The sequence below is a fragment of the Cyanistes caeruleus genome, chromosome 5 (genome assembly GCF_971803275.1).
Source record: "Cyanistes caeruleus chromosome 5, bCyaCae1.hap1.1, whole genome shotgun sequence".
Taxonomy (NCBI): Eukaryota; Metazoa; Chordata; class Aves; order Passeriformes; family Paridae; genus Cyanistes; species Cyanistes caeruleus.
In genome coordinates this window covers 80,420,191-80,432,377 of record NC_141705.1, presented here as the reverse complement: position 1 = coordinate 80,432,377, position 12,187 = coordinate 80,420,191, and the positions used below count along the sequence as shown (strand labels likewise).

Sequence of the window (12,187 nt, the reverse complement as noted above, 5' to 3'; positions counted from 1 at the left end):
CAGCTGAGTGACTGAATGGAAATGGGTGGTTTCTTTTGGGAAGTTTAGGACAAGAGTTAAGCAAATAAACAACTGCTGTAGACCACAACATTTAAACTGGCGCCAAAATAAACCCAGACAAACGCTGTAGTGATTCAGGCTCTGGAACTGTACATACAAGAGTGTTCACAAATGTTTTCACTCTTTCAACAATAACAACAGCAGAAAGTTACCACAGGCACTGAGTTATCTCAGAGTTAATTCTTTCAGGTGGGAGCAGTACTGACCATGGCTGGGTTACCTTGGTGAGTTTACGTGGCACTCACTCAGAGCAGAGCACATTCTCCAAGTGTCTCAGTCACACAGATAAACTGGAATTCTCCAAAAAGCTACCTGGGCACAGCTTTGCTTCAAGGACCAGTACTCCTTCCATCAAGATAGATGCTTTTCCAACCCTCCCTCATTTCTCTCCAAAACCTGAATGCCCAGCAAGTGTTTGACATTCTGCACATTCCCACTCTGCATTTTTTCAAGGGAATACATTTAAATTGTGATTGTGAAAGTCTCTCTTTACTTTTTCAGTGCCAGGCTAGAGATCTATTTCATATTATCCCTTTTCTTCTTGTTTGGAGCCAAGTGTGGAGGAAATAAACCACTTGGGAATGACAATATGAGAGAGCCGTGGGAGACTGTCAGACTTTATTACAAATAGAAAACCCACTCAGAGTGGGACAAGGTGCAATATAAACCAATCTGAACTATCTCAAAAAGCAGCAAGCAAATTCCTCTCAGACTCAAAACCTGTCTTGCCTTTTTTTTCCCCCTCTCCTTTTGATTTTTCTGCACCTCTGCATTTCTTAGCTCTGGTCATGTCTGGAAGCAAAATGGTGACTTTTGCCAAAAAACCTGTTGTCACAGGATTTCCAGTACATTTTGGCAGGTGCAAAAGATAGATCCCTGCATGTTTACCCAGTTACAGTGAAAACTCCAAGCCTTCAGAGATTCCTCCAGTGCAAGTTTGAATATGAGCCTAAAGCAATTTCCTTCCTTTTATATAAGTCAGGGTCACCTTTGAGTTAAACAGAATCCAGAAGGTTTTTCAGCATGGGTTTGTTTCTTCTCATTTCTATTTCCTCAGTTCCCTTTCTGTGATTTAAGAATCCCAAAGGGAGCTACAGTTTACCACAGCAGGAGGGTGCAGACAAATATAAGAACCTATGTTAATAATAAAATTATCTGATCTTGCTTTTTGTTAGAGCCGCCAGAAAAAAAAACAACAGTCTCATACATCCTCTCCAAGAAATGAGGATCATTAATCAAAGCAATGCTTATTTTTCACTCCTTTTGAATGTATGTGCTGTTTCCCTAAGATCAGCAAAATGCACTCAGCTTTCTGTTCTGTGGTGTTGCTATAGGCTGGGTGAGCACCTGCATACAAAAATACCAGTGAGTGAAAAAAAAAATAAAGCAGCTTGCAAAATGCATAATTTTATGGGGAACCCACAAACCATCTGACTTTAAATCAGACATTAAACATTCTTTTAAAGGGAAATCTCCAGGCCATGATTTACTTGTTTTGGTTTTTTTTTTTAATTTTATTTCCAATGGCAGAGAAATCCTTCAGAAATGTCCTATGAAGTTACACCAGATGATTGTCTTCCTGAACAAAAAGGATGTCTTTTAAAATTTCAGTATGCCTCTGTTACTTCCAAGTGCTTTAGTAACCTTTTTAGGTACTCACAAAAGCAATCATTTTGTTAAGGAGATCATCTGCTGAAAAATAAATGACTCGACATCGCTGTACTTGTTTTCATTCCTAAGAAGACAGATATAGATAGATGTAATTTCTGAGGTTAGGTTCTGTGCTTTGCTTAACTCAAAATAAAAGATCTTAAATCTGTTATTGAGGGAAGGGGTAAAGCACAACAGGATTATGTATTGTCTACTTTGTTATGAATAGAACCTGAAATGCTTTTACTGACCTTTTTGGCTGGCTGTTGCCTATATGTACCACTGTTTCAAATACCACTTCCAGTCTATGTAAAATCATTTGAGAGATGTAAATGTAATTCCTGGAGGGTGCATGACAAAGTGTAAGTGTTACACTTGTCGTCATTCTTAGCAGAGAGGTTATATGAGGAATGCAATTGGGAACAATATTAGGTACTCCCTGTGAATCAGGAGTGTAGTAAAGCAAGTAAATAGGAAGGACCGTGATGGTTATTACATTGATTTTGTTCCATGAATAAAGATAGCTTTTTAGTCTCTGGGGATGGCAGCTGCCTAAAAGAACACAGATTGCTTGGGATAACTTACATGGAACTGTATCACAGGGCAAACAATCATTTCACTAGAGTGGGTAGAGCAAGAAAGAGCTTGTCTGCACCAGGAGAGTGTAAAAGGCAAAGGAAGGTTAAACTGCAGAGCTCAGTGACCTTTCCAAGCAGTGCTGAAAGAGGCTCACACCCTGCAAGTGTCAGAAATCTCGGAGGGTCCTGGAGCTTGACACATCCAACTCCGCTGAGCTCAAACTTCCAGTCACCAAATCTGACCAAGATTGCAACCTGAGCTCAAGAGCCTTATGGTTCTTTGCACCCTGATAACTGATTTTATTTCCACCCTCTGGTAAGAAATCCATGCTAAGAACTACACTTGCATTTGTGAACTGAAAGTTTCAGCTCTGTAAGTCCCAGGCCCCAGCAACTTCCTTGAGCACAAATGTGCTCAGGGATGTGGCAGAACCACATCCCTTAAAACACAAGTCAAAAAATGGTATCTAGAAAACGATTAGGAAAGCTTTTGACTGCCCTGGAAGATGGCAGAAGCACCCTGGCAATTAAATGGGGGGGGATTAATGAACTAATAAAAATAACTGCTGGGAGTTGAAGCAGACTGTCAGCCCAGTGTGATCTTTTGAAAATTACAATGAACCTGCAAGTGCATCCAAGCCCACCCTTCCTCTTGTGGCATCAGCTGGGTGGAGGATCTTCTGTGGAGAGCTGAGCTCTGCCACTGTGCAGCCAGCAGAGTTTTTGTGAAAAGACAAAAGGAGGGGAAGAAAACAAACTGGGTGTAACTTCTTGGGGATTTGTATTTGTCTGGGTGGTAAAAAGCTGAGGGCAAAGTGTGGACAGTTGGGAAACAAACAGAAAGCTCTGCCAAGCTGTTCCTCTGCTTAAAAAATGAGAAAAGAAGAAAGAAAAGAGGAGTTTACGCTACTGTTATGAAGCCAAATTGAAACATTCAGATGTTCTACTTGAAGAGCTTTAGGGAAGGTCTCTGAAATGGCAAGGACAGTCAGAACTTCTGTCACCACAGATGGTGGCTTTCACACTGCCACCTTCTCCTGCATCAGATGGGATGAATGTGACAGTGCCAGATACAGAGGATGGGTGCTTGGTGGTGAGGAAGGAGAACTTCTCTGTCAGCAGCGATGAACAGTGAGATGAGCTCAGCAGCCACCTACAGAATTCCTGCCTTGGCTGGAATCTCCCAGAGAAATGTAAATGCCTGTGTGCCTCTGACAATGCAGACCGAGCCTCAGGACCTCTCCTGTTTCCTGAAGAGCCAGCTGAGAATGTGTTAAGCTCAGCTGAAATCAGAAGCAAATCTGCCTTAGAAATGGAGAAGACTGACCCACACACAAGCTTGGAAACTACACATAAAGAAGTGAAAGGACTTCCTGACCAGTTTAATGAAACATCTCTGGCTCCCACTGATTTATAAGAGAGAAAAAGAGATAGAGAGCTACTTACTCAGACCCTTCTTTACTGTGCCTACTCCTTCCTAATGTGGGAGGTTCAGAACAGCTGTACTTAAGCAAAGGTATTTTCCTTTATTCCAGTGGCAGGATGTGCAGGTATTCTGGAGAGGGAACAGTGTTAGATACTCGCTCTTGGCCAGGACACACCACTTCAGGGTACCAAAAAACAAAGGCTGTTTCTTCAGCAGAGACATCACACGTTGGTTTGGCTCATATTTGAACAATTGATTTGGAATTCTCCTTCCCTCAAGAATCTGGGCTCCGCTCCTGACCTGGGAGCCCAAGGATTGCTCCCCATCACACAGCAGTCCCAGCCAAAGTGAAGCACCTAGACAGATTGCTACAGCAATGTGATCACTCTGCAGTCATTTCCTGATTCTGGTGCACCAAAAAGAAACTGTACCAGTTTTTTATAGAGTAATTTGAGCACAAGACATATTGTCAGGTCTGAAAGGCAAAATATGTGGCAAGACTCACGAGTAAAACTGAAGCTGGTGGCTAATTTCCATTTTAGCAGAAGGGCTTGCTGCTATGTCAGATGCAAAAAGTATAATTATTTTTAGTTTTGAAAAGAAACACCATTTAATTAACAGAGTGCATGATCACCACACAGTAAATCCACAGGCAGTTAGATCCCTGCACTGGCAGAAATGGGGTGTGCTTTGAGAGATTGAGGCAGACTTTAATGACAGGAATGTTTCTGGAATGTTCACAGTGGCAAGTTGGTTAAGAAAAAAGCAAACCACACTTTTCACAAGTGCTGAAGTTTTCTACTTTGTTGTATCAAGTCGGATTTGCCTGGATTTGGAGCAATTGGGCCACACCACTGGGGGATTTTCAAGAGAGTAAATAATATGCTTGAATCAAAATCACAGGCAAGGGATTTTGGCTGGAATACTGAATACATGAGGTAGAAGCAGTTTGCTACAATCTCAACACATGAATAAGAAAATTTGTCACCATGCTCTGACCAGTCAGATCCATATATCCCAATTTGTTTTACCAACTATTTATTCACGTGCATGGTGTAGTCTGAGGTAGAACTACAGCACAAGATTATCAAAAGGCACCTTTTGCATGTAATATTGTTTCTGGTTGTGTTCCTCACACTAGTTCTGTGACTTTTTGAAAGATTTTGAAACCCAAAAATATCAATAAAATATTTTAAGAGTATCTTTTTTGCTTTCAATCATCCCTGTTATGTACTTGCTCTTAAATATATCATCAAACAAAAATAAGCTGATTACGCCTACATATGGCCCACGAATGTCTGGCAGTCAGACATTTATTTTAACTAGGAGTTTGTAATTGTGAGAAAGGAATTGCTGGAAGCAATGAACAATGAACAAATTTCTGTCTTTATTATAATAAATAATTATGAAACATTTCTCAAAGGATTTTCTCAGCTCTTCTCAATATAACCTCGCTCATATTTTAAATAAGATGGTTTTTTGCTGAGATGTTGTTCATATCATGGAACTTGGATGAAATCATGCTCCTTACAGCCCAAGCTATTTTCCAGTTCATGACTCAAGCTGAATTATTATTATTATTGAAAGGCAGACATGTAAGACATAATCCAGCTTGGGCATTTCTATAGAAGAGGTGCTTCACTAGGAAGCTTTTACTTCCTTTTCTGAGCCAGCATTTAGTTAAAAACATCCCTATACTACTGACATTAACCAGCTTTTTCTTTATTACCACTGGCAAGCAGCAGCATCTTCTATACCTCAGAATGTGAGGCAGCAGGAAGAAAAACTCCTATGTGTGTGTTGAATGGTGACAGGGAGAGAAAAATGAATCAGTAAGAGACAAATAGCACAGGAAAAAAAATTATAAGGGAGATGATAAAAATTTGTGAGACCTTGTAAGGACAATGCCATTAAAAGAGAAAGTTTTTAATGTAAGACTGTCTTTAACTTCAGATGACAGACTATGTGAAATCAGGAGGAATTTCCAGTGCCAGAAAATGGTCTCAAATGCTCTCCCATCTGAGTGCAGTATGGCCTTGGATAGGTGGTCCTGTGGGGTAAATGGTACCGTGAAAGACACCCAGGGAATGAGCTGCTTCTGGGAATTTCTGCACCAGAAATGCAGCTGAAACCATTGTGGAGAAATCTAACATGTCTGTGTGTCTGCCAAAACCAACTAGTATTTGTCCTTTTTTTATTTGTAATGAAAATGCACATTAGAATAGTTCATTGCAGAATGTTATGAGGTTGGAAGGGACCTAGAAGGTGATCCAGTGCCACCCCCTGCCATGGACAGGAACACCTTCCAGTCTCCCAGGCTGCTCCAAGCCCCATCCAGCCTGGCCACGGACACTGCCAGGAATCCAGGGGCAGCCACAGCTTCTCTGTGCCAGGGCCTCACTGCCCTCACAGGGAAGGAATGGCTGTTAAGGCTGGAAGGAACGGGTGGCAGGCAGAAAGAAACCTCGGCTAAGGCTGCTGGGGAAGCTGGTGTGAGCACATCAGAAGGAAGGAAGTTGGCAAACCACTGGCAGGAAGTCAATGGTTGTGGCTGCCCACATGTGGCTGCACAGCAGTGGAGCTCTTGGGTTCCCTTCCCCAGCCTTTTCACGCCTTTGCTGCTCTGTGCCAGCTCTGTGACTGCTGGGGAGAGCTGGTGCATTCCCGTGCTCCCAGTCCCAGCAGCAGCCTGAGGTGAATTCATCCACTCATCCTTCATGGGCAATCTGAACAGCACTGACAGAGCTGTTCCCATTTCATGGATGCAGAGCTGGGTGACACAGAGAGCTGCCAGAGAAGCACAAGCCTCATGCTCCTCGTTTTTTTTAACAGCAGCACCGCTAAAATGTGTGATCTGCTGTATGGAGCTGTTGTACTCAGACTTTTTGATTGCAGGAATGGCACATGGAATCAGATATTTTCCATTTTGGGCTGTCTAACTCCTTTCTGAAAACTACTGGAAGCACTCGTGTTCTTTAGTGACTTCATCTTGTTCAGATAATAAATTACAGAAAACTGATTTCAAATTTACAATCTCATTACTAAACTTGAAACCACCAAATACCAAAGAACATTTGTTTTTTACTCAGTTAATTCTAAGCATATATTCATGGCTTATGGTTATCTGCTAATTAATTAGGCCTGGGTCCTGCACCACCCACTGATTACTGCCTGATGTACAACAGTAAGTCATTAAAAATCTTTAACTGAAGTCCCATCAATCATTCTACAACAGCTCTTCACCAACTTGTAATTTATGTACTGTGTTTCTGCATAAACAATTTGCATCTTGTGTTCCTAGGTATAAAACTTACAAAAAGTAGATTTTATTTCATCACCAGTCCACTGTAAGGACTCAAACTTACAGACTCTGGTCTTCCAGCAAAAAGAATTGGACACAACCATTCTAACTTCTATGTTTGAGCTGTTCTAGGAATTGCCAGACATGGAGCAGGACAAGTGTACCTTCTCCCAAACTATATGTACAACCAAACTGAAATGAAATGTAAATAAAATATGGTGATAGCTGTGAGGTAAAATCAGTTCCAAAGTTCTACCTACTACTTTTCCAAACAAATTTTGTAGAAATGACAATGAGTGATGTTTCTCATTGCTGGATGAGCAGCATTTTATGTGGCTGCATTAAATCATATTTTACATAGCTCCAGCTTCCCAAAGTTCCAGATGGCACCACACAACCTCCATTTCCCATTCCAAAGTCTGGCACTGGCCCATTTTATCAGCCATGGCTCAGTGTTTGCTCCCAGACCATCGCTTGGCCTGGTGGCTGTCCCTGCCCACTTTGCACCCTGCATTTCCACAATTACCCTGCCTGAGTGGTTGAGTTGGAAGCTCTTTCTTGCCATTGTGCTTGTTTATTGGAACCAGGTTTCATTAGCATCTCTGCAAGACAGAAGACTGCATCAACAGATTTAAAAGCTGCCAAAACCTATAAAATCCAATCAAGAAAACAATCCCTAAGGGAGAAAATGATTGAGTGCCTATAAAGGTACCAAGTTCTCCTACCCAGATGGATTTTGTTTTTAATGGAACTCTGCTCTATAAAGCCACTTAGGGTGCAATTCTGGCACCATTGGGTGAGGCCTCATTATCTGGGAGATAACAGGACTGTTTACAAGGATAGGGAGAGCTCGGGGCCACTGAGTGTGCTAGAAGAGCATTTCATTTGAGAAATGTCAGGTCAAATTGTTTCCACTTCTTATGTTATCCAACTGTGAAAAATATTAGTGTGTGTGCTAGGTAGAACAACAGACTAAATAAATATAATAAAAGCAAAAGTTCTCTTTCAAGCCTAGGGGGTTTTTGCACTATTTGTGAGGAGTAGTTACAACAGACAGGATGCCTCCTAGGAGAGCTTTTCTCACTAAGAGCCAGAGTTAAAGCAAAGCCTGAGTGAGTGAAGAAGGTATGGAGCTGTGGCCAGTCACACTGTGCAAACACAGGGTTGAGACAAATGAGGGGGAAAACAGGGAACATTCTTGATAGAATTATAAATATTTATGCTGCAGCAAAGTATCCTGGGCAGCTTAGGCAGAGGTTTATAAAATATGAAGGTTGAAAGGTCCAGCCTTCTACCAGATGGGGTTTGGCAGAACACGACCAAATAATTTACAGATTATATAAAGAGATTACCTGACTCATCCTTGGAGCATGGCAATCTGTGGCCTGAATCGAGGCAGCCCTTCAGATGCTGCAGGTTCTTTGGAAGGAAGGATTCACTAAGGGGGAAAAGCACTGGTTAGGTACTCTGCTCTTGTGTACAAAGTGTTTGCTCTGTTCCAGCACACCTCTGCAGATCCCCAGGAAGGCAGTATGCAGACACAGCTACGTATTCTAGCTGGCACCATATCTTATACATGCTGCCAGTTGGAGTGTCCGGGTTACAATGGGACAGCCTTAGCAAGGGGTCAGAGATGCCCAGGAGCTAAGGAGGGACATGTCTTCCATTCATCTCCACACTCAAGGAAATGCTGTCACTGCTTGGAAGTCAAAAATCTGCTATGGAACGATCACCTCTGTGAATAAAGCTACTTCTGAACATTTACCTGTTGCCTTTGCTCATTTGAACTGACTGTTCAAACTGTCTCAGTAAAAGAAGTTCTGTAGTGACCTCTCCTCTCACTCCCTGGAAATTGCTAATCAGCTTTTGTGAACAAAACCTCTCAGCTCAAAGTGTCTCCTGGGAAAAGCTGACTCCTGATCTCCCCAGGAAATTAGCAGGGCAGGGAGCCAGTTAGGGCTGCATTCACCGTGCTGGCACAGCACAACAAAAACACACACAAAGGGTTTTAATAATGGTAATTGCAATAAATCCACACCCTGGGGAGCAGGTATGTGCTTTTTGGATAAGCAAGCCCCAGTGGGAAAGTCTCTGGCTGTAAAAGTACAGGTAATTGCAAGCAGGTGAGAGGAGGAACAGAGTAAGCTGTGGCAGTGGCTGCAATTTCCATTAGGAACATTGTCTGGCTTCCCAGGGGTGACTCCATCCATGGTGAGATAGAGAAGGCCACAGAAGAGCCAACATTTTGCTCCTCTGTTACCACCTCTAGCCAGGCTAGCTAGCTATAGAGAGCTCAAATAACTGGCCCGAGGCAGCAGCTTGGATCAAGGCTAAAGAAAAATTACAATGGTTTCTGAAGAGTGTGCATATGTAGGAAAAATACCCCCAAATTTTCTCAGATTGCTTGCTGGTACAGATTCATTGTACCTGTCATAATTAGATTTTTGTGACAGCTCTTTACAATCTCCTTTCTTTGCTTGAAGGCACCAAGTTATTCAGAATATACTTATCTTGTTTTTGCTTCCTCATAAGAATGATAAATATTTCAGAAACTTCTGATTTCTCATTATTGTTATCACCTTTAAGCCTTTTCAATCCTTACTTTTTCCTTTGGCATAAGTGTGGGAAGCTGCCAAAAAGATGAATTTTGACAGCTCTAGCTCTTTTTTGTTTGTATTGACGAAAACTGTCTGTGCAGAAGAGAAAACTTTCTTGTTTTGTAAATGATAATGAATATCTAGCAATGCAGATGAACATGTGGGTACTGTGCTGCTGGAACAGAGAGAACAGGATGTTCTGTCGCTCAGAACTGAGCAGGAACTGCCCACCTGGCAAGAGGAACCAGCACACAAATAAGTGACAGCTTCTGGGTGATGACAGAGGTAATACAAGGTTTTATCCTTCCCAAACTAAGCTCCCACTGCTGCATGACACAGCCCCTCTCTGAAAAGCCATTTGATTTGGTGTTTCTCCTCTCCAGGAGGAGATGGAGCCGTGCACTCATACCTGTTACCCTCACAAATGAACTGGTGTATTTGAAAAGTGTTTTCTTCAAACCTTTTCAGGAGCACAACACAGCAAACTACGCAGATTTTAGAGATCTGATGACACACATTTCGTATTATCACTTCCATGAAGGAAAACCCCAGATTGCTCTAAGGCCTGAAGTCAGATCAGCCAACAGCAGCACGTGTGCAATGCCAAAGTCACGCTCCAGGGAATCAGGATGCTGTGAGAGTTCTGCCAAACACAAGGAAACAAAACACAACAAAACACAGAACAAAAGCAGTAAAAATAATTTAAACCAATGTAGTCTAAGGAGAAAAAAGTCACTAATAACAGTCTAATAAGGCTGCTAGATCTCAACTGTACAATCTCTGATTGGGATGTGGAGGGTGCCCTTCAGAAATGGGCAAGGGGAGGGAAACTGCTCTTGGGGATGGATGTGCCGCTTCTGTGGGCCATGAGGCTCTCATGTCTACGTGAGATTCCACTCATTTTCAATTCCCACTGCACAGAAGAAATAAACTCTCCTTTAAAAGGCCTCTACATCACATCAGACTTTATTCTATCATTCTCTGTTTTCATTTAAAAGCGCTGGAAGGCCACCCAGCATTTTTGTCAGGGTACATACAGAGGTCTGCATTTTCTTTTTCCCCTGCACTGATGGAAATAAACAGCAGTGCTATTTAATACAGGACTAAATAAAAAACAGAACTAACAGAACTTCCAAATGAAAATGAATGGCATACTTTGTTAGGGAAAAGAGCCCAAATCTCAAAATGGGTAAGGAGAGACTGCAAAGATTAAAATGCCGGCATGGATTTGTGAGGGAGAAATTACAGCAATTCAATTTACTTGTAGAGCACTGAGACCTGTGATCATGAAGAGAACATAAATTGTCCTTGAGTTTATCACAGTATCAAAGTATTTATGAGATACATTAAAAAAATCTTTCACATTAACACTTTGATTAAACCTACAGAAGAACATTATAATCACCTTGGATGCCGTGTTTCAGTAAAAACTCGGAACAATTGGATTAAGTTCAAAGGAAATCAGCAGAAATTGTAACAAGTCTGGAAGACACGGCCCAAAGGAAATAATAAATGCTGGATTAGGATTATGCAAATGTTAGTGCATCCCTGCCCACCTGATAGAAGTAAGTGCTGTGAAATGGAAGAGAGTGGTTCTCTTTCTTCATGTATATGTTGGATAAGACAAGGAAAAAAGGATTGAATTGGATCAAGGAAGATTTATGAAAATCTTCATATTATAAAAAGCCCTGCAACAGCCAGATTGGTTCAGGAGGTTTTGGAACATTACCACTGGAAAATTAAGAAAAATCCTGACAGCTGTGTCAGGAATGACAAATACATTTGGTACACTGTTGTGGGGGAAAGGGAATGGACTAAATGATCTCTTGAAGTTGCTTCCAGCCTTGTGATTCTGAGATTTCATGGTACATTCCTTTATACCACAGAGCTGCATGTTTAACATTGTACTGCTTAAAGCATTTCTCTCAGGAATTATATAATTTTCTATTATTATTTACACTTATTATAGTCCATTCACTTCATATTCAGTATAAATATTGCAACGCTGCACTCTCCTAAGTGAGTTTTTTTATTTCATTAAACACTTCCCTCTGTGAAATACCCTCTTCAATAAAGCATGGCAGCAATAATAAATTACTCACAGCGAGAGGAGGAGTGAAGTGGGAAATGTGTAACAGGAGGAATTCTCCTGTTTCATAGACATTCCATTAATTTATTTCCAGCAAGCAAACTCCATTTCCCTCTCAGCAGTGTAAACCCTGAACTGTGTCTCAGGAAACATTCTTATGGTAGAAGCTCGAATAAACGCCTCACAATTTTCTCCCGACACCTCCTCGATTGTTAAAGTGGTTCCTCTGCCAAAGGGGTAAAGTCACAGAGTTCACATTAAATATCACTATATCCATCACTGATAAAATGCCAAGTTTCACCATTTGGGGGTGTTGATGGAAACCAAAAAACTTCTTGGTGGGATGCAGTGGCTGCAAGCTGAACAGGTGACACCACTCCTGGAAATGCAGGGCACCACCCACTGCTGAGTCACCCCCAGCAGTTGCCATCGCTTTCTAACCTGGACAGCATTAAAAACACAACATCAATCTCTTCCAAATGCCTT

General features: G+C 41.6%; 1 protein-coding gene across 2 annotated transcripts in view; it reads right to left on the bottom strand.

The window, feature by feature from the left end:
- Positions 1-12,187, bottom strand: part of LOC111928998 (uncharacterized) — a 130,614-nt gene that overhangs the window by 36,030 nt on the left and 82,397 nt on the right. Inside the window, exons 11-12 of one of the 2 annotated variants that reach the window (XM_086888208.1) lie at positions 8,368-8,453; positions 5,081-7,617 (exon numbers count right to left, since the gene is read on the bottom strand). The exons of the other annotated variant lie outside the window; for it this stretch is intronic. The gene's annotated coding sequence lies outside the window, so the exon portion shown is untranslated. Of the gene's footprint in view, positions 1-5,080; positions 7,618-8,367; positions 8,454-12,187 lie in introns of those variants that run through there. 2 annotated transcript variants of the gene reach the window in all.